Genomic DNA, 22,994 nt, shown 5'->3' on the forward strand with positions numbered 1-22,994 from the left:
ACGTACATGAACACGTTCAGATGAGGGAACACACAGCTTTCCCTGGAACACCATAGGAAGAACTGGAATACTTCTCATTCTGCTCAAACAAACACCTGCTTTACAAACACCTTTGCACCAGCAAAACAATTGAGCACCTCTTCCACTATCCCAGACATCATCTGAGAGTAGATGGAGAATGATGCCAAATCAACAGGAATTCCAAAGTGGCCAAGATTCCTCAGAGCTGAACTGTGGTGCTTTGTGGAGTCTGACCTGGAGCAATAAAAACCTGCCAGTGTTTTGGATTTTTACATAGGCAGACAGAGAAACCCACCATGCATAATAGATAACTCTGTCTGGCTCCTAAGGCTGAGCTCATGCTTTTCATGTATGAAAAATAACTGTGTTCCAGCACTGCCTGTGCTGGTGACCTCCATGAGACTTTTAATCAAATCTTGCATACAGCTAGGGCTTCAGAGATTATTTGATTTCATCTCGAGAAAGAGCAAGACAGCTCTTGCTTCAATTAATATTTCAATCTCACACAACACCACATAATCAAAAAATGAAAGAGGTCCCTGCAATTTCAAAAATTGAACTCCGTAATTAAAACACAGATTAGAAAATACCGTGGAATCCTTATGTGGCCATAGCAGTGAAAATACACCTCAAGATCCCACAGCAACACTTGCTCTCTTATTATTAAATAAAGTATCTTGTAGGCTCATAAAATGCCAGTCAGTGCAGACATATTTTGGGCTTCACTCCATTCCTCTGCTATTCCTCTTCTTACTGAGACACTAGAGGTCAGCCTCCCAAAAAAAAAAAAACACTAAACCACTGCTCAGCTTGAAATCCATGAGGAATCGTGGCACGTGGAATTTAACGCGCTCGACAGCGGCACTGGAGATGCAGCAAGCACAGAATCGTGGAATATTGAGAGTTAGAAGGAACCCACAAAGATCATGGTCCTGCACAAGACCAGCCCAAGAATCACATCACGTGCCTGAGAGCATTGCTCAGACATTCACTGGACTCTGGCAGGCTTGGTGCTCCGACCACTTCCCTTTCCCACACAAAGGACAGAGCAGTGCTTTGGTTTCTTGCCTTGTTAGATTTAGCACTGCTGCATTTACCAAAATAACACAGTTCACAAACAGCCTGATGGCCTTCCTGGTGAAAATGGGTGAATTCGGGCACAAGGGGAGAGCAATCCACGCCGTGTACTCCAGGTTTAGCTCTTTGCACTGTGCCCCCAAACAGACGCGCCCAAGCCTGTACTGCACTCTGGATGCACAGGCAGCTACAGGGAGTGAAAAGTGGAGAACGGAACAAGTTCAGTGCGGGGTCACCCTGTGGTTGGTGCCCGCAGCACTCGCCCTGTGAGGACAGACTGAGGTTCCTGGGCTTGTTCGGCTTGAAGGATTGGATTTGGAGGGAGAACCATGTCTGAGAATGTCACAAAGAGCACAGAGTCACGCCCTTCACAGCACTGGGGGGGATGAGGAACGACAGGCAGAGATGGAAATGGAAGGGATACACCTGGACACAAGGAAAAGCTTTCTTGCCTTGGGGCATTCCAGCAGGGACAGAGGTTGTCCAGGGAAAGGCAGCCTCCACTAGGAGACATTTTTAAGGAGCAAATCAATCATTTTCTGAGTAGCCTGACTTCTCTGACCAGCTGACCTTGCTTTTAGCTGGAGTTTGGAGTGAAGAACTCCTGAGGCGCCTTTTTACTTGAATGGCTTTCAGTCTCTTCATTTATGGATTTGCTGTTTGAAACGTCTGTGAAGGATGTTCCCTTTTTAATCTTTAAGTTTAGCCATGAAATTACACAGAGTTTCCCAAACAAGGTGCACAAAAACTAGATCTTGGTTTCAGTCCTTACTTTATCGTTACTCTGTAATACAATCACTCCCATTTCGGGTTGAAAGGCTTTGCACAAAGCAAAACCTTCTGCGACAGCAGTGACCTGTCCCTCTCATCCCAGAGTACAGCCACAAGCACCCTAAGGCGGCAGAAGCCACTGCAGCTCAACGCGCCACAGGAGCGCACAGCAGCACTGCACAAGGCACCCGGACAGGAGGCGAGGCACAGAATAAAACCATCAGAAGATCAATCAGCACGATGTCGCGGCAGCTACCAGGAGGGAGCTGCCGAGACTCGAGGTGGGAGGTCTCCGCTGTGACAGTCAGTCCTTAAGGTGCCCCACGGCTAAACGCAGGGGAAGGGGAAGGACAGCCGTGCCCAACCCCGGGACTCCCACTGCCGCCCACTAACCAGGCTCACTTTCATTTTGCTCACTCTAGCGGAACCACAGCCTGGGGCCTTTCCTCCGCTTGCTTATTTCGCTGAATGGCCTTTTCATCTCCAACCACTCCCTTCTCCCTCCTCGTCCAGCCATCCCTCTTTTCATGCTCCATTAGCTCTCCTTCCTCCTTCTCCATCAATTAGCACTCCTCTCTCTCTAGGCAGGCACCCCTGCGCTCCCTTAGCCACAACCACTCCCAAATCTGTCCCCTGCAGCTCCTGCAGAGCTGATGACCGGCAGGGACCACGGGAAGCTGCAGGTGACATCCCACACCTCCTGTGAGCTGGGGAGACGAGCAGCAGGTCTGTGGCAGCAGCGTGACAGAGCCAGCACAGCCGCCAGCCACCGAGCAGCTCCCCGCGAGGGGCTGCTTCCCAGCCTAAGCTCTGCATTTTCAGTCTCACGACTCGGAAACAAAGGGGGAAGAGAGACAAAAATAGGGAGAAGGCTAAATGGGACTGTTTTCAGGAGCTGCATGCATCTAAATTAGGACACGAGAGAAAGGACGGAGAACCGGTGAACGATGTTTCATCCTCAAATAGCAATCGAGAACACCACTGCAACTTCTAGCCAAAGGGATGAAATGCATAATGTGTTTCTATCCTCCAAACATCAGTGTTGGGGGGAAATCAACACAAATCTGTTGCAGACACAGGAACATACATCACCTAAATAATCACCAGTTGTTTTATAAGGAAATTGTATTTTTAGAAAGACAGAAAATCTTTGGGCTTGTTGGCTTGGCTTTTTTTTTTTTTCTCCTCCTTTTTAGTGCCTTCTTCCCTCATTTTACAAAAGCTTATTATTTAAACTAGGCATTTGGGATCTGTACTGGGGATCAGAGACATGAAAGCACAGCTTCAGTGAGGCTGAAGTTCCTGAAATCCTCTGCCAGGCTGGATCTCACCGAGCCTGTCTGCCACAAGGGACAAAACCAGCATAACTCTGTCTCAGTGAGAAACTGCCTCCATAATCAGCTCCAGCACCCACAGCAGGAGCATCTAAGAAGGGAGGCTAAGAAGCAGCTGTGGAAGTAGAGGGAAAGGAAGACAGGAAAGAGCTACAAAGGACACTTCCTCCCTCCCTGCATTATTTAAGCCATGTATTTATGAAACACAGTGAAGGTCTAATTATGTTAGCTTGCAATGAACACTTAAGTGCAATTAGCCACAGTTTCAAGCTGGAGGCAACAATTATTTTTATTGCTGCTAATTAACGTACAGGATGCGGTGTAAGATTATTTTTTCCCTAATTCCAACAAAGCAGCCTCAGCCACTTCATTGCTTTCCTCTTTTAATATGGCAGGTTTCAGCCCTGCCTTCTCTGCTGCTCATCACAGTCTCATCCCACTTTGTTTTTTTCCTTTCATTAATTCTTTGGAATTCTCCAGCTGTGTAATTTCTGTCCATATCACAAATACAGCAAAGCATTAAAGTATTTAAGCATTTTCTTAAGGCATGTAGTCCCACTAACTTCAATGGCTTCCTCACAAAGAATTTCATTCCAGCAGATATTTTCCTGTAATTTGTATTTTTAACATTGTCTTTTTTCTCATTTTCATCCTCAGGCATGTAAAAGGAAAAAAAAAAAAAAAACCACCACTATATTTTTCTTTTTCTTATCTTCAAATTATTTGTGGTCTGCCATCCTCCAGCTCTTCCTTCTGTTATCTTCTCCTGTCAGTCAAGAACCGGGACTAGACAGTTAGGTCCAGCTCCACAGCTTTGATGACTCCTTGGTAACATTCCAAAACAATCTGCCCCCGTGATCATCCTGCTGGATGCTATCACCTCCTTATTCCTCTTTGTCTTTGGGGCTGAGTAGAACTGCTTCTAATTCTTGGGAAAATTGATTTGAGTTTAGCTACCACATAATTCCCTACAGCTGTATTATTGTAACAGAAAATTACAGCCTTTTACCAAACCCAGCACATTCGGAGCATTCAGAATGCAGGCAGCTCTACTCAGCGCACTTCATCTAGGCAATCCTTTCAAAAAGACAAAATTTGCATTTAAAATTCCTGATTTGTGGCATAATGATAGGCCACAATGGGGGAAAGCTTGCACTCCTCTTGTATTTCATCAAGACTGGATAAACAGAAAGATTACATTGTCCAGGGAGTATTTGTGAGAAATACTAAAATCCACTGGAGCAGTCATAACTCAGACATAGACTTGGTATTTTTGCAAGGCAAAAGGAGCCCAGGATTTTTAAGACTACATGCCACAGCCTCATATGTTACTCTGCTGTTCACTTCAATTAATGAAAGGACACAACACCAAAAAACAGGAGCAGTGTAAACCTCGATGCCTCAATAATTAGACTCTAATAATTACAGGGTGGAGGGCATTATCTTGCCTTACACCTTCCTCTGATACAAGCCATTACTGTTGGCTATGGACACCAGAGCGAATGGACCACAAGGTCAATCCACTGCCATGTCCTCATCTGCAGCTCCCAGGAGACATCAGGGCCAGAGAAAACATTGCTCAGAGATTATTCAGGTCACTCAGTCCAAGAACAGCCCACAGGCTACCTAAGGAATGCATTTCTGTTCAGAGAGTAGGACCCACCCGTAGTTCAGGACAGACAAAAACCCTCCTGTAAAGCCAGCTCGACAATTCTCCCCACAGATTAAATGTCACTTTATGTGATAAACTCACAATAAGATACCACGATGGGGCTTAATGTAAAACACTAATTTCATATTTTGAGTTTCTTTCCTGCTGCATCTCCTACCTTGGCTTACACCTGTTTGGAGTGTTTTTTTTCCAAACAAGTTTCCCCACACTACTGATAGCAATGAATAAAAAAAAAAAAAAAGCTGCAAAAGTCCTGAGAAGAGGTATTTGACATCCTCCAGGGCAATATGCAGGTACACTGAAATAGCTCACAGCACTCAGGCTGCTACCAGGTGGGATGTTTTAACATGACAGACACACAGCAGCTCATCTTGTCCTAGAGCAGGGAAGGGAGAGAGAGAACACCACGTTCTGTGAGCACTTTGTGACATCCCTGATTTATGGAAGGCACAAGTTAATGAGAAAAAGAAGATGCAGATTCCCCTCATGGAGTCCCAAGCAGCTACTGTGATATGAACCTCTTCTTGTAGTGCTTTTAACAAAACAAAAAGACGCTAGTAACTGAGGATGCCATTGGATTTCCCTGCAGCCTCTGAATAATTTAGCAGCTTCTTCCTTGACAGAAGATATAGAAACAATGCATACTGCGAGGGTCAAACCTATTTCAAGGAAAGAGGCCTTCTCTGAGAACTTTCTCACATGGATAATTCAGAAACCAGAATCTGCGTATCAAAGTCACCAAATCAATTGGCCAAGCAACAGAAAATTAAATTATAAGCCATGCTGCTGTAAGTGCTGAAGTGCAATGCAGCACTCCCTGCCCCTAAAGCGTTACCACCAACATGCACAAAACAAGCAGAAAGACACTTGACACTCTGGCTGTCTGCCCGAGTGTTACTGTGCTGGGATACAACCCACAAAACCACGTATTTACCACTCTCATCCTGAAGTGGGGAAGAGCCTTCCCCTCTTTCGCCACTTCACGCTGCTGGGAGAAGCCACCAGCAGCTCCTGGGAGAAAGTTACTTCTGCACAGGTACTGTGGTGCTTCTACATGGGTACCTCACCCTGCAAGGTACCAGGAGTTCCCCCAGGATCCACAACAAGTTGTTCCTGGCTTCAGCAGTCACAAAACACAGTTGTTCCTGTTCATTGGAATGGCTTGACAGCGTACACCTTCAAAAAGCTTCTGAGAGTTTGTTCCTGAAACAATCAGAACTTCCTCCTCACACTCGGGGAGGGTGAGGCTGGGATTTAGGCACTGTGAAGTCGGAGCACTGTGTTCTCAAGGAGGACACGGCTTGCTGTTGGACAAATGCCCCATTTTGGCATTGCCATGCTGTGTCTTTATATCCTGATCTCTTTTAATTAGGCTGTAAGAGCCAGCCGAAAGCTGAGCTCTAAAGGAATCACACTTTCCAGGGTAAATCAGGGTTGAAAGAGTCCCAGTTGCCAGTAGGAAGGCTGGAAGCTGAGCACTAGTGATGGAAACGACTGCGACCCAAGTTCTCACAGATAATTTTGAGCCTCGCTCTGATTTTAAGCTTTCCTATTCCCCACCAGTTTTTGCAGATAATTACAAGGCCTTGTTATAACCACAACATTTTTTACACAGCTAATCCACTAAACACTAAAAAGCAGGAATAAAATACCTATATTTTTAAGAATTTAACACAAAGAACCTAATGTGCAGTTAATTTAACAATATTCTTCTAAGTTCCCCTGATAATTCCTGACTGAAATTAAAAAAAAAAAAAAATTTGGTCTTTATTAAGGAAATGTTCCTTGCCCTTCACCACAGAATTAGTAAAACTCCTCTATCTCGGGATCTTCCAGCTCTCTTGGATACAAAGACCTTTTAACTTGCCAGGGCAGTGAAAAATCTAAACCTTTTTCCTAGCTAATGGCCTAAATACTTCTGTTCTGTAAGTTATGAAAGCCTAACAGTCTCTCCTGATTTCATCTGGTCACAACTATAGCGTGTCTGAAATATTAATAAATAAGACTTTTCTGATTCCCACACACAAGAGATAGGACAATAAGAGCAGGGATTAAGTGTGTGTCAATAGAAGGCATCTAATCATTTTTGAAACAGCTGATGCTTTCCTTGATGAGAATTTCTGGCTGTGCCCTTTCTCTGAGGAGTTACACAGGAAAAGGAATCCAAACCTTTTTGCTCTGAGATAATCATGCTGTAATAATAGAGGAAAGGGAGTGATTAAAACTAAGGGCAGGTAACTCATTTTGGAGTGTCCACGTCTTCAAATTGCCTTAAACCAAGACCATTCCTCAGGCTTACCACCTTCAGATGCATTTTCTGCTCCCCAGGAAGACAGAACTCATCTCACACAACCGTGTTCTATTGGCCTTTCACATCCTCCGAGGTCAGCAAAGCCTTCTCCAAGACCTAGGGCAAAATCATACAGCTCAGTTAAGGGAAAAGAACAATAATCCAAGATACTGAAAATCCATTTCCATTTATCTACTGATAAACACAGTAATATTAAAAGAGGTATAGCATACAGATATTTTGTTTCAGCCATTTTTAGCACTGAAATTTACAGTGGTTATTTTGTTTCCAAGGACTAGTGATTGGGCTACAGACCAAGCTGTCAGACTGCCAGCTTCATCTGCACCTTACTGGAATGGTGCTTTTTAGAGGCTAAAAAGCTACATTTACTACTAAATAGACAGAGCCCTGCTAAATTACAACAGCAAGGAACGCAGCACAAATCCTCAATGAATTGGATTTGGCTCGAGTCACAGAGCTGAGCGCCTCTGTCTCTCAAATCACCTTTCAGCAGACAGGCAATGACAGAGCCAGCAGCATCCCAGCTCTCCTGTGCCAGGTCAGGAGCACCCAGGGGGAAACGAGGCTGTGAAAACCTGCCAGGCCAGCCTCAGCTACAAGAAATTCAGCTCGGCTCATGTGCTTGGCACCAAGGATATCTTGCTGCTCAATAGATCAGAAACAGCTGCTCACTCCTGATCACGTCCTCTCCACTTCCATGACCTGCAGCTGGTTGTCTCCTTCCTACCTCAGGAGCAGGCAGACTCATCCTGCATCTTACAAAGCCATCTTAAATCCTACTGAATGAAGCATTAAATCTTATTTATCCTTACAGTGTAACTCTCAGAGGGCTTCCCCCACGTGGTGGCCAGCCAGAACAAACTTTCTCAATAAAGAAAGTCCTGAGAAAACTTTTCCCTTCAAACTATGGTCCTTGCAGGTGTTATCAGCAAAGAGGACAGTGTTAGTTAATTGCTGCAAATTGCAGCCAAAGTCAGCCTGTACTGAAACACTGCACTTGAATCCAGCTGGCCAAGACAGGCTCCCCAGATATGGCTCCAGGCCCTTTGGGATGGATCTGCCTACCCTGGACAGAAAGGCACTAGATCAGCACTGGTGTACAGCAGCATTGCCCTCAAGACAGCAGAAGGAGCCACACTGAACCTTCCAGCTACTGAGTAATTTTCACCTAAATATTGCAGCATTTCCCAAGGCTGTAGAGTCTCCTCCACCACCTGCACCAACCCACATCGGTGTTCAGTGCAACAGACCCATCTTTGCCTCTTTGGGTTTTCAGACTGACCCCAGAATGGATGGGAAGAACATCCCAGCACTAATCTTGGCTTAGGCTGGGGCCATTTCTGCTCAGCTCTTCCACTGCCCATCACCTGCCAATGGCAAACACAGGGAGCACCTGCCTCTGGTGACTGCACGGTCACCACACAGCCCCACGGAGGGCTTGGAGATGCTGCCTGCCAGTGCTCGGCACCAACTGACTGACCAACAGTTCATCATCCACATAAGGCTTTCCTACCTTCTCTCGGGAGTTCCCACAGGCAGCTCCTCACAACTCTGACTCCTTCTCTTTCTTCTGCATGGCTGGCTGACTTCTACCTGTCCCTCTCACACACACCTGACCCTTCTGTCCCCAGCAGCACACACCAACCCTTACAGTCCCTACAGGAACCCTGACCCTCACTCCTCACAGCAGCACACACCAACCCTTCCAGTCCCTACAGGAACCCTGACCCTCGCTCCTCACAGCAGCACACACCAACCCTTACAGTCCCTACAGGAGCCCTGACCCTCACAGCAGCACACACCAACCCTTACAGTCCCTACAGGAACCCTGACCCTCACTCCTCACAGCAGCACACACCAACCCTTACAGTCCCTACAGGAACCCTGACCCTCACTCCTCACAGCAGCACACACCAACCCTTACAGTCCCTACAGGAACCCTGACCCTCACTCCTCACAGCAGCACACACCAACCCTTACAGTCCCTACAGGAGCCCTGACCCTCACTCCTCACAGCAGCACACACCAACCCTTACAGTCCCTACAGGAACCCTGACCCTCACAGCAGCACACACCAACCCTTACAGTCCCTACAGGAACCCTGACCCTCACAGCAGCACACACCAACCCTTACAGTCCCTACAGGAACCCTGACCCTCACTCCTCACAGCAGCACACACCAACCCTTACAGTCCCTACAGGAACCCTGACCCTCACTCCTCACAGCAGCACACACCAACCCTTACAGTCCCTACAGGAACCCTGACCCTCACTCCTCACTGCAGCACACACCAACCCTTACAGTCCCTACAGGAACCCTGACCCTCGCTCCTCACAGCAGCACAGCCAACTGACTCCCAGTCTCCTCTGGAGCAGCTAACCCACTCTTTTATAACACCCATCCTTTCTGGACCATCCTTATTGGACACAGCTGTGCCCCATTAAAGGCAAGGCTGTTCCTACTCTTTGGTAATTGGTACAGCTGCAGCTCCTCAGGGGTGAGATGCCTCCAGCACTGTCTCTAATCTCCTACAATCCATCCTCCCAGAGCTGCCACTCTTACCATTGCTGAGGTGAATCTTGTGAGTTTGCCCTCCTCTGACTTCAGGAAATGCCAAGGTATCAGCCCTTCAGACTGCTTGGAATAGCACAGAGGACCCTGCCTGTGGTGGGGTAAGGAACTCTGGCACAAAATGCTCTGCTGGCAGGACTCTGGAGACAGCAACCTCTGATGGAAGGCAGGTTATGAAGAGCATAAAAACCAAACCTCCTTCAGGCAAGCTTCAGAAAAGGGCCTTTGCCTCTCAGCTCTAAAAGGAGAGATTAATTTCAGTTCTGATTGAAGACTGATGTTATGCTTTAGCAGCCAGTGATCTCCAAGCAAAATAAAAACTGATTAGAAATCAAGAGCTGGGGACTGGCTTGAAGTTAATGAACTCAATTTATCATAGATCCTGTTACAAGTAAAAATAACAGAGTGTGTCTCATGAAAGTCTGGGATAATGATTTCTCTGGCCCCAGTCAGCACTTCTAGAGAGAACAGCAAAATTAGTGGTCAGGGAAACGAAATGTACACAGTGATTTATATGCAGCCCTGGGTAATATCAGTGAAATTAGTGAAATTAGCTCCAGGTATTATTTCTGCTCCTTAGGTAAATTATTTGAAACCAATGTCAGGCAAAACCTAATTTTTATATTAACTGAAAGAGGCCTGAGTGAGAATGCATTTCCAGGGATGCAAACCTGAGGGGGGGAAAAATAAAACCAACAACAAAAAACCAAAAAGAAGTGCAAAGAGAGATTGATGTATCATGATGGAAAGATAAGAGAAAAGGTCTAAAAAACATAGCAGTTTTCATCATGAAGGATTTGTCAGAGAATGAACTAGATCATTCACTCAATAGGTTAAAGTGCCTGAAGGAAACAGTGTAAAACGGAAGGAAAAAATAAAATACAAATATTGTATTTATAGAAATTATAAAAACCTCAGGGCCTCTAAGTCAGACAAGTGGTTTGCAAGTGCCATAAAAAAGTGGTTCTGCTCTTTTCACTTCCAGGTGGAGGCAGAGTGTGATCAGTCCATGCAGGGCAGTGGAGACAAACAGGACTGGGAAGCATCAGCTGAGTTAACTCCTCTCCATTTTCCCATCCCAACACATTTTTTTCTTTATCCTCATTCAGCCAACTCTCCCAAAAATCATCCCACACAAGTTTTCTTTCTAAGGCATGTACAAATAAACCCAGCTACTCAAATATCAGTAGCATATCTTCAGCTGTGTGTACAGCTGAATGTTCTGCATCCAGCTGCTGCATTAAGGTACAATTATTATATTTCATTAGAAATATCCTGAACGTCACTTCTCAAAAGCGCTGCTCTATTAAAGACAGGAGTGTCCTCCAACTCTATGAATGCATCTTGAAAAATCATACTCTGCAAGAACCAGAAAGGCATACTCAGGGGTTTTGACATTCACAGAGTTGATGAACATGGACTTAGGCCTGGTCTTAACCAGCTCTGAGAAATTCCTTGGTTTCAAGCACTAACCACAGCAAACAGCACAGAATAAAAGTCAAATACTGTGCATGCAAAGGAGCTGCCATCACAGGTGAGCAGAACTGTGGCAGCACATTGCTCTCTTTCTCAGGATTTTTCATAGAGGAGCACAGAGAGAAGAAAGAGAAAACAATTTCTATTTCTGCTCCTTGTTTTTCCCATGTGGAATGTGCTTGGAGAATTGTTCACCTGGGGTGACTGCTTGGTTGGATTCTGGTGAGGATTGTTTGAGCTGATGGCCAATCCAACCCACCTGTGGCTGCACTCTCAGAGAGGGTCACGAGTTGTGAGGAGTTAGATATGGTAGTGAGAACAAGTAGGTTTGTAGTGTTAGTATCTCCTTTAAACAGTATATCAATGTATTATAGCATAGTTCTAATAAAGAACTCATTCAATTTCTGAGCTGGAGTCACACATCAGCATTTCTTCCCACTGGGCTCACCTGCATTTACAACGCAGAACAATGCAGGCTCCCCGTGCTGTGGGAGAAGAGAGCAAGAACTGCACTGACATAACACCTCCTGATTTCCCTCTGTATTGCTCCCTCTGGTAGCAGGTACTACCAGCAGTGCTGATGGGAAAGCTGCACCTTTGGGAGGTGCAAACAGAATTAAGGGACTGAAGGGAAGTCAGACCCTGCTGCTTATTTTAGCCCCACTCTTGCTGTCTCACACGCGGCTTCTTTCTTCCTGGCGTGACATCACCCACCAGAAGAAAGGTGGCTGAAAGATCCAGAGAGCATTTCAGGAGAAGGAGCCCGGTATAGCCAATGACAGAGGTAAAACCAGCAGGTGACTCGGAGCTCTCCTTTCTTTATGGAAGAGTCCGTTCAAAGGAGAGGGCTCTGACATGAAAAAGACTCAGGAAAAGGGGAGGAGATGGTACTTCCACAGTTTATAGTGCAGTATAAAAGGTGGGAACGTGCTATTCTTTTAGAGTTTAAAGGTGGAGTGGAAAATAAAAGCTCTTTTTCTTTTCCTTTTTTTTTTTTTTTTTACCATCCAGAAAGCAAAGTTTACTGAACAAAGGCATTAGAACTGCAGTTCAGGGTCGTTGCATTTGCTCATCTTCCTGCATCCAGCGCTGTGGTTAAAGGCTCCTGCTGACACTTCCACAGCTCCAGCCCAATGATAATTCTGCTGCAATAGTGTCTGGCACCAGCAATCCATTTTCTACCCTGCATTCTCTCACTACCTGCTCCTGTATGTTTCCTTTCCTTCCTGGTGGTCCTGGACCGTGCTTCCTGCACTGGGGATCTTTTCTGAGGCCCATCACAGATCTCCTTTTGCCACAGACAACCCACATTACTATTCCTCTCCCATTACCCCTTTGGAAAGACTTTCTGATTGTGGTGCATCATCATTTTAAGTGTTTTGTGTTATCTAGCTTCTCTCTCCCACAACTGCATTGCTGTCTTTGGAAGTATTGCTTTCCATATCCCTCAGCCTTTCACATATCAGCCTTTTTTTAAAGGCCCCAAAACACTTCTAGCCCATATCTCATACTAAAATAGCTGCTATAAATCTACATATCTATAAATACAGACAACATGAGAAAGAAACCACATTGCCACAAGTTTATTCCCATTTTGCTGTGGGACAAATAATCACTCTGGCACCATGTGCAGCACTGGGGATCTAATTTCCAAGTCAGAAAGACTCCAATTTAGGACTGTAAGGATATGGAATATGCAGTGATTCTGCAGAATTGCAGCTCTGAGCTGCTTCCTGCAGACCAGGCAGAATCACTAATATCCAATGTTATTTGCTAGAAGTGCGTGGCAACTCCAGCATGGCCCATCTGTAATCATAAAATTTGTCCTGCCAGGGAGAAGAAGAACATTTGATACACACATCACTATCCCCTCTTCCAAAAATGATCCCCTATGAACTCATGAATGAAGTGGGAGCTTTGCCTCAGCTGACAGTGCCCAGCTCAGATGCCATGAAGTGCCTCCTGTCTCTCCATCAGTGACAGCACATCCTTCAGGCCACTCTCTGCCCCTCTAAAAACGGGCTCTTACTCCTGCAGTGCTTCAGTTCCACTTCCACTGTCAGTGTGTGGCTCTGCCGTAAAGGAACAAATACCTAATAATTGCTTCTCTTCTCTCTGAGTAGAGCAAAGATTTCAGCTCAGTCGTATGATGGAAAACTGTGGACAGCAAAACACCACGGATCTATTACAAACGGATAAAATTCTCTGGATTACAGTTAGTAAATTCCCTCCTACAGGGTGGAAAGTTATCTCCTAGAAAATTTTTATAAGCATCCAGATTAACAACATATCCAAGCACACGAGTTTGTTGTGCTAAAGGACCAATTGCCACAACCATCCTAGCAGTGCTCATTTATCAGGGCACTGTGAAAATATTCTCAGTGTCTTCATATCCACACCCTTAGGACTCCTAATTTAAAATATTTACCAGTGTGAGATTTTTTTGACCCTTTCGCAAATGCCAAAAGCTGGTTTGGTGCATCTCTAGGTAACTGATTATTCAGGTTAAGAGCCCTTTATGTGGAACTAGGTTATCACCATAAGTCATCAAAATAGCAGGACTCCACAGGATAAGACCTAAAAAAGATCAAAGGTTGGACTTTTCAGAGCAGACAATTCTCAGCTTTTAACTTTAGATATGACTCTTTACCAGAAAAGCTGAAATGAGGGCAATCATGTTCTCTCTGAACATGCCTTGCGCCCTGTGTCCAGGGTCTTGAGGCATCTGTAAGGATGCAGCCCAGATAATGCCCAAGTGCTCATAATCCTTCCTCCACAGAAGCACATCGCCAGCATCAGCATGAGAAGAAAAGTGTTTCTGAGAAAAGACAGAAGAATGGAGAGTTAAACCAAGAGAATATCGACAGACCACCAGCTCCAAAGAAATGGATGCTAAATGTCTTGCATTTCACATAAACAGGAAGGAAATAATCACAGTGTAAAGGAAGCAGGGAGAGATTTTAAGATACCCCCACAGTAATGGGCAGAGATTCTTACTCTGACATTTCAGGCTTTGAGAGTATGAACATTATTTGCCTCTCCACATCAAAACACATTTTTGAATTTCTGACCTCCTTCAAGCCATTTACAGAGCGTGGTTGGACCAACAGCTCTAACCAAGATCTAGAGGCACAGCCCCACACTCTTGTCCTTCAGAATTTTCCCAGCTGGTCGGGAGATCCTCTGACCCCACTCAAACTGATATCACAGCCAGTGCTTCCAAAGGAAACTTCCACTTGTGCTCCCAGCCCATCTCTGGCACAGAGTAAAGCCTGAACAGCTGTTCAGCAGCTCTGGACGTGACAAGAGAATGAGCTGCTTGAAAACTTCATGTTATCCTACTCCTAAAGACAAGCACAGAGCAGGGTGCTGCATCATTCCTTGCACACAGAATCCCACAGCAGAGGCCACTCCCATGAGAAACTGCAGTTCAGAGGAGATGAGGGCTAGGAACAAGAGCTCAACCAAGCTTTATCCCCCCTGAGCACATGAAAAAATCTTCTATCACCTCTGCCTGTTAACAAAACCACTGTTAATATCTATTTCTTTGTTTCTTTGATATTAATTAGAGAAATGAAAGGCCTGTTGTGCCAAGAGTTCTCACACTTCCGTGCCTCCTGTATTTCTTTTTGACATGTGCTGGTTCATTTGCTAAAAGCTGACACGGGTTCCTAAGTGGTGGATAAAGATGTTTTTCCTTTGATAGAAAGACATTTCCATTGGAGCACCATTATTTTCTAAAGGCATTTGTGGTCGTGGAGTCTTTTTTATCAGTGTAAAAATCCAAGTTGCAAAGATTGCATTTGGGATACTAAACCCTCTCTCTTATGTCTTTACTAATTTCAAGCAATAATAGTATAGTAAAACAGTATAATAGGATAATAAAAAGACAAGCACATGTACTGTGAAATGGAGCAGACAAATAGCTCAGAAAGGACTCACCAGATTTTCATTTGACCTTCAAGATGGCTATAAAATATGGAATAACAGGTGTGTATGTTCTGTCCATCACATTTTAACAGCTCATTTTAAAGCTCTCCCATGAAATAGTGTGCCCTGTGACACAGGCTCCAGTGCACAAGAGACAGAATTACAAATAGATCAGCAAGTCAGTTGTAATAATTATGTAATAAGTATTATCTAGATATACAAAGCTGCCCCTTCTTCATAAAAGGAGAGAGTCAAAAGCTGACAAAGTCAGCCTAAAAAAAAATCCAGCTCCTGACTATAGGCTAGAAGTTCCTGTCGTCCCCACTCCCCAGCTAGAAAGTGTGATTGTACTTTAACCGATTCATTCAAAGTTGTCCAGTTTATCTCAGTCCAGTTTTGTTTCTAGTGATCATTTATTGTTATTTTTTGCCTGTTGCTGTTTCATTTTTTTAGTAAACTTTTTTTTTTTCACTTCAATCTATTCATATTTGTTTCTCCTTATTGGTGGAAAGGGATTGGTTAAAACTAAGGGGAGGTGACTGATTTCAGAGTGTATTCCTTAAATTGTCTTAAACCAAGACACTTGCCTTCTAAACACATGTAATATAGCTGCTTTCAAAATATAACCACCAGCAATAAGATGAGAGAAACACTTCCAGGACCAAATCATTTGTCTTGACATCAAAAGTCTGCACACACAGACTATTCCAAACTTCTCATTTTTCAGTTAGCTGACCTTTTTATTTCGCCACTGGGTTCAGTCCCCCTCCCCTTCTTCTTTCTTCCTTTTTGTTTTACCCCACCCCTGAGCACCCTGGATCCCAATCCCCACCAGCAGCACCATTCTCCACGTAGATATTCATCCTCCTCCTGTTTGCTGTTGTAGATATTCATCCTCCTCCTGTTTGCTGTTCGTTAGCAGCACACAGAGCTCTGCCTTTTGACTCCTAAGTTTTGGTGGTTTTATTTTTAAAGCTCTGTTTTGTGAAACACAGAATCTGGATTGAAAAGGATTCATCATAGTCATCATTATTGCACATTTATCTACAGTGAACTATCTTTCTCATCTATTATGCTTTAAATGATCTAAAGCCTCCTATCTGCTGTGTTCCTCTTCATTACCTGCTGTTCCTGTCTCATCCATTTCTTACCAGCACTGTCTTTGTTCTCCTTCTTTCAACCTCTGAGCCACATATCAATGCTGCTCCCCATGATCAAGAGGTTCACAATGAGGAGCCACACAAATAATTTTCCAAGTGTGATGAGGCTCACAAAAAGGGATTTTACGCTGCACATTTGGGTACTGTTGTTATTCAAACTGAAGTAATCACCCTGGCTGCCCCCTCACCTTCCAAGTTTTTCTCCAAAAACACTCAGAAAACAACACTGCTAAACTATAAATAATGACAGACACTTGATTTCATCTATCCCCACCATCATCTTTCACTTCCGTATTTGCTGCTACACACACTTGACTTTGTGACTCTTTTTTAATTCACATGTTGCACAGCAGACATGCATTGGGCTGATAGACATTTCTCCACAGCCCTGACATCATCTGTTAGCAGTGGCTGAAAACATCACATGCATAAAATGCATTGAAATGTCACACATTTTTTAGCCTTTTAGAAGGTGCTGCATAAACTGCATTCTTAGACAGCATTCAGCAAAGTTATTGCTGGGGGAAGGGACTGAACTAATCAAGTTATGCTCCATTAATTTCTGCTATTTCACAGCAAGGACTGCACGCAGCTGAGCAGTCATCAGGTAGCTACAGGTGGTTTTTAGACACCAAACAGAGCCAACCTGCCTCTCAACAGCTCTGGAACAGGAATTTCCACCTCAGGGGGTTGCTGCTAGGATGGAAAAATTTCAGTGCTCCCTTTCTACTTTTGTGTACAGCTGTGGATGAAATAGATCTCTGACATACAGCCCAACCCACAAGAGGAAAAGCATCAAGAATATGGCATAGGAAACCCTGTCCTAGACCAAAAAAACAGCATTTCACTGCCTGTAATCCTGGCTTCAGAGTCCATTGTTCCCATTCAGTCATATACAAGAGACATGGGTATTTTTAATACAGCAAACAGAGACCAATGCTGGCTGCTCACATTCCCAGGGAAAGATGCAGCCTGGGTATTATTCCAGCTGGATTTGGCAGAGTGGAAAGTTTGCCTTCTTTTTTTACCTGCCTTTGTGGTTTCCACTCTCTGTAGTGTCTGACTTCTGAGTGTTTCTGAAAATGCAATGCCAGTGACATCAAGAGAGTGTTAATGTCTTATAAAAACCAGAATGATTGGGCTTGAGGAAATTTTCCTGCCCACTGGGAATTAGTTCAGCTGACTGAAATGAAGAATTCTGGGCCCAGCCCTGCCTTGCACCCAGAGTTTGCCAGGCAGGTGGAAGACTCCCACTGGTGTGAGCAGACAGCACTGGTCCAAGGCCTTTTGCTTTGGGATTACATATGGTGACTTCAGCGCTATTTCCTTGGAAAATCCTCTAGAACTTGTATGGAAATCTGCTTGCTGCCTGCTTCGGTTTTGCTGGGAAGAGGGTGAGCACAAAGGGCAGGAATGACACAGCCTTGTGTTCACTGCAGAGCTACTGCAGGCAAGCAATGGGGACTGCTGGAATCAGCTGGGAAATGGGTTTTACTCAAACCATCCCCACCTTAAAGTTCATGAGGACAAAAACTGGAGATAAGTTTGGATAACAAGCTGAAATAACCCAGGTAAGTGGAAGAGATGATATTTTTTCTCTCTTCTTTGGAAATTCATAGGACTGCTAGGCAATGAAGTGGGGTGTTAAACCACGCACTGTTCTATAAAATCCAAAACAATACAAAAGACAGAATTTGTCCCTTAGATGACTTGAGGATTTCTCAGTTGGAGCTGTTTTTTCTCAGAGGGAAAAGGTTGGATGGTTTTAGTTGTTGGGGTTTTTTTGAAGTTTTATTATTAAGCGAGAGAGATTGGCACATATGAGAGCAAATTAGACTGGAAAAGCTTCTCGGAGCATCTCTTCTTGTCCCACTTTGGAGGTTACAACCAAAGGTTGCCATGAGTTTATCTTAAAGGACATTTTATCAGTTTAGTCTGTTTGTCCAGCTGGGCCTGAATTCAGCCTGGCTCCTCTAAGTCTAGCTGTAAAAATCCATTCAGAGAAAAACATTATTTATATATAGCAATTCTCATACTGTTTCCCAAGCACTTTTCTTACCCTTCAAAATCTTCTACTGCCTTTTAACTGCACTTCCAAAACTGTCAGTGGATCCACTTGAACATTTCCTACTTGAAGAAACTTCTTACCAGAATGTCAGCACACAGAGCCTGCTGTGGAAATGGAAAGGAAAAAAGTTCCTTTTTCTCATCTTAGAGAACGTAAGAGGTATTCTGTTTGGTTTTTTGGTTTTGGTTTTTGGGTTTTTGTTGGTGGTTTTGTTTGCTTGTTTGTTTGGAGACGGCTGAACACAGGAAGAGCTGTCCCAGAGATCTTTTAGCATCTCCATATGTGTTGCTGATTGAAACTAAGATTCAAAGAAAATTGTATTCACCCTAAGGAGTCAGATCTCCTGAATGTGTGACAGCACAGCCCTGTGGGGGTGAAGCTCTGGATCTGCAGATTTACCAGCATGAACTCTCCCTGTGCAGGCTCACACAACCACACATCTCAGGTGATAAATAAAGACTTGCTGACTTTAGTACCTTCTGTTCATCTAAGAATCCATAGAGAATATTTGGAGCAATATTTTTTCTCAGCATTCACCTCTGACTAGACTTTCTTGGTTTACTGCAGGAGCACCTCTGTAGGCATTTTTCCTGTTGGACAGCATCTTGTCAGGCGAGGGTTCTCTGAGGACAAACCTCAGTGCTCAAGGTTTCTGAGTAACAACTGAATTAAAAATTATCTCCCCCCAAGTTTTCAGCTGCTTTCATAGACATTAATTAACCACGTCACATAAGCTTCCTTGGACTTAACGAGAAAGGAAAAAAGCACAATCTACAAGGAGTAATTTCAACAAAGGGCTAGAAATATGAGGAAAGAACTGCAGCATCTCCCATACAAGAAGAGGTTGAGAGAGCTGAGAATGGTCAGCCTGGAGAAGAGGGAAGCAGGCTGTTGTCAGTGGTGCTCAGTGACAGGGCGAGACAGAAGGGACACAAAAGACATGAAATTCCACCTAAAATCACGAACCAGCTTTTTACTGTGAGTGGTCAAGCAGTGGAGCAGGTTGCCTAGAGGTGCTGTGGAATCTCCTTCCTCAGAGATACTGAAGGCAAAATAAAAAGATCTGACAACATGTAGTAACCAACAAGATCAAACCCAGTTTTATCTGCCTGTGATGAAAGAGTAATGCCACTTGCAAAGAAGTGTGCCGGGAAGAAGGACAAACAATCCTCACCCATCAGAAACTGCCCACGATAATTCGTCCCCTTACTTTAGTTTTATATTTTACCTCTCCACCTGTGGGATCATTTCAAGGATGAAGCAACTTGGCAGAGCTATAACAGTGATGTCACTGTGTATTTTTTCACTCTCTGCATCAGTGTGTTGTCTGGAGAAGGCTGAGCTAAATGCCTGCAAATTAGATTGAGGCGGACAGGAGAAGCAATGTAGCATTTTATAGCCTGTAATTAATGAGTCACTCAGCTTGTAGACAAACATTTTGAATACTGATTGCAGCAGCCATCATTCCTCCACCCATCATTTACAGCAGCAGCAGTGTGACAGCAGCAAGAGCTCTGCAGTCCCCCAAAGCCTGAACTCACAACCTCCCTGAGTCAACTTCCAGCTGCTGGAGAGAGAAAAGAGTTAAAGGGCTCAGCGGGAAGGCATATTGAGGGTTCACCTTAGGAATATTAATTGTTTAAATAGGACATCAAGACGATTGCAAATGATTACAGTAACCCACCTCAGAGCTGTTCTTTGTCCTTGGCTGCCAGGCCGGATCTGAGGGACCTGATTCAACATGAAACAAATATTTTTGTCTGCAGGCAAGCAGTGCTCAGATCCATACAGAGTCATTTTCAGCTTTATCTTTTTCCCTATAATCAATTCTTAATTTACACACAGAACCTGACACAGGAAGGGAGTCTGATGTGGTTCACAAGCAGCCTTGGTCTGAAGCAGGAGACTGGCACTTGTTTGTAATGCTTTAATACCAAGGAGCTGCTTTCCTCCAGGGTAACATTTCACTGCTCTCCCTCCTTCCTCCCTGCCACCTTGCAGGAAATCTCCGCTCCTAGGAACGTGCCAAGCGTTTGGTTGTCACCACGGGGGTGTGCTGCACTAATCACCCAATGACAAATTATGCCATTGATATGTAATGGTTTGCACTCCCACACAGAAGCCATTGTCTCCACAAAGCTCTCCAGGGCCATTTCCTTGCAAGGTGAGAAACCTCAGGTGCTTTACAGAAAGCTCAGCACAAATGTTCTTTAGCACCTGTTCGAAAGACATTTATTTGACTGGTTTTTTAAGTTGTGAGAAAGCCATAGGCTTGTTTTGCTGAACACCCCTTCTCAAAGTCTCCTGTCCTATCACAGCCCTCTGATGCATGCAAGGGTGCAAACATTTCTCATGGCAATTAAAAATGATGTCTCACTTGTCTGGTTGACCACTTACCTGAATTACCCACTTCATTAGGTGGAATTACTGCTGATCTGCTCAGGCATGTCACCCGCTGAGAGCTCAGCACGAAATGCTGATGTCTGGGTGAAATGTGACCAAAACTTGTTACAGCTTAGGGTGTAGCTGTCCTGTTGTTTCTCCACTTTTAATTAAATATTGACTTTTCCAGTGATTTTACATTAGTAACGGATGAGGAGGAAATTACTTCCCGTACCTAGAAGACCTAAAACTGCAGCAGGCCAGAGAAATGGGCTTGCACTGATCCTGCGCACGTGTCTGTGAGCAGCCCTGCCTATGGCAGTGAGCAAGGTCACAGCATCAGCCATGGGGAGGCAAGAAGTGAGGGCTAAATTAAATGAACAAAAGCCTAAGCAATTAGATTTCTAGACAGGTGCTGGTTTTATTTGAAACCCAAAGGAATACACATGCAAAGCTAACAACGGCACGTTACCCCACTTTTAATCGCAAATCTCATGACACTGTGTGTCTTTCTTTGAGGTCTATTATCGGCAAATCTCACTCTTTTTTTTTTAATTAGGTTTTTAAACTTCATTGTGGAGGTAGCGGCAGTGTCACCCCAGGCAGTGGCAGTGTCCCCGGCAGTGTCCCCGCAGTGGCAGTGTCCCCGCAGTGTCCCCGCAGTGGCAGTGTCAGTGTCCCCGCAGTGTCCCTGTCCCCAGGCAGTGGCAGTGTCCCCAGGCAGTGGCAGTGTCCCCGGCACCGGCAGTGTCCCCGCAGTGTCCCCGGCACCGGCAGTGTCCCCGCAGTGTCCCTGTCCCCAGGCAGTGGCAGTGTCCCCGCAGTGTCCGTGTCCCCAGGCAGCGGCACTGTCCCCAGGCAGTGTCCCTGTCCCCAGGCAGCGGCAGTGTCCCTGCAGTGTCCCAGGCAGTGGCAGTTTCCCCAGGCAGTGGCAGTGTCCCCAGGCAGTGTCCCCGCAGTGTCCCCAGGCAGTGGCAGTGTCCCTGTCCCCAGGCAGCGGCACTGTCCCCAGGCAGTGGCAGTGTCCCTGTCCCCAGGCAGTGGCAGTGTCCCTGTCCCCAGGCAGCGGCACTGTCCCCAGGCAGTGTCCCTGTCCCCAGGCAGCGGCAGTGTCCCTGCAGTGTCCCAGGCAGTGGCAGTTTCCCCAGGCAGTGGCAGTGTCCCCGCAGTGTCCCCGCAGTGTCCCCGCAGTGTCCCCGCAGTGGCAGTGTCCCCGGCGCTCCTGGGAGCGCCGGCAGCGCCAGGCGGGCAGAGCGGACGGCCGTGCCGAGCTGCCGTGCGCCTCGCTGGGGCAGCCGGGACGAGCGAGCCAAGCCCGCTGCAGGAGCCAACCGCCCGTGCGCGCTCCTGCTGCCCTTCCCCATCGCCCGCAAGGGCTCCACGCGTGAAGATAAGCTCCACTAACACTCTGCATCCAGTTTTCTGCCCCCGACGTCATCGTACGTGCACTCTTAATAAACCTTTATCTCTCTTGGTGGCAGCGACCTGAGAGATTAAACAACCTGAAGCCTGAATAATTTAATGATATCCAAACATAGCTGAGAAAGATGATAAGGGAATGCTTTGCTGACAGTGGTGGATGAACTAAAACGTATCTTTAGCTGACAGTGTGGTCAGTGTGTGATGTCAGCATCACTTAAACTGCATCAGGTAAGCAACAAACAAGTTGCCTTGACATTTCTCACTGTCATTTGCTGATTTCAAGTTAAATGTCTGCAGTAATGAGAGACAAAAAAAAAAAAAAAAAAAAAAAAAAAAGGAAAACATTTAAACGTGCTATGGTTTTGTACTATGAGGTTCAGGTTTTCAAAAACCAGTGGATTTTGATATTGCATTAAAGTCCTAAGCTTTTTCCATTTTGGTTTCGGGGCTTGTGAATAATTTCTGTTTGACCCTCATGCTACAGCAAGATAACATCCCATTGTACCTCAGAAAAGAAAATTAAGAGATGCTATGCTTTTGTACAGAGTTCCCACCCTGAGGCGTAGCTCTTTGAGCATCTTATTTACTTAGCTGCTCAGATTCCACAAATCCTGCTAAGATTAATGCAGCCTGAAAGGGCTGGGTGTCGGTGAGCACTAATCACTGGGCAGCTGAGGCTCATGCTGCAGAGTTCTGCCTCTGTGCCAAAGCCAAGCTGTCACCTTGGCTGGCACTGCTGTGCCAGCAAAGCCTTCTTAATGTGCAAAGCAGCTGCAGGAAGAAAAAGGAGATTCCACT

At 45.2% G+C, this 22,994-nt stretch overlaps 1 long non-coding RNA gene across 1 annotated transcript in view; it reads right to left on the bottom strand.

Annotated features, from left to right (window-relative positions):
- Positions 1 to 6,837: 6,837 nt before the first annotated feature.
- Positions 6,838 to 22,994, bottom strand: part of LOC137470004 (uncharacterized) — a 29,675-nt gene continuing 13,518 nt past the window's right edge. The window contains exon 3 of the long non-coding RNA XR_010996868.1: positions 6,838 to 7,282. This is a non-coding gene — a long non-coding RNA (uncharacterized lncRNA). The remainder of the gene's footprint in view (positions 7,283 to 22,994) is intronic.

Source organism: Anomalospiza imberbis, chromosome 3 (assembly GCF_031753505.1).
Source record: "Anomalospiza imberbis isolate Cuckoo-Finch-1a 21T00152 chromosome 3, ASM3175350v1, whole genome shotgun sequence".
Lineage (NCBI taxonomy): Eukaryota > Metazoa > Chordata > Aves > Passeriformes > Viduidae > Anomalospiza > Anomalospiza imberbis.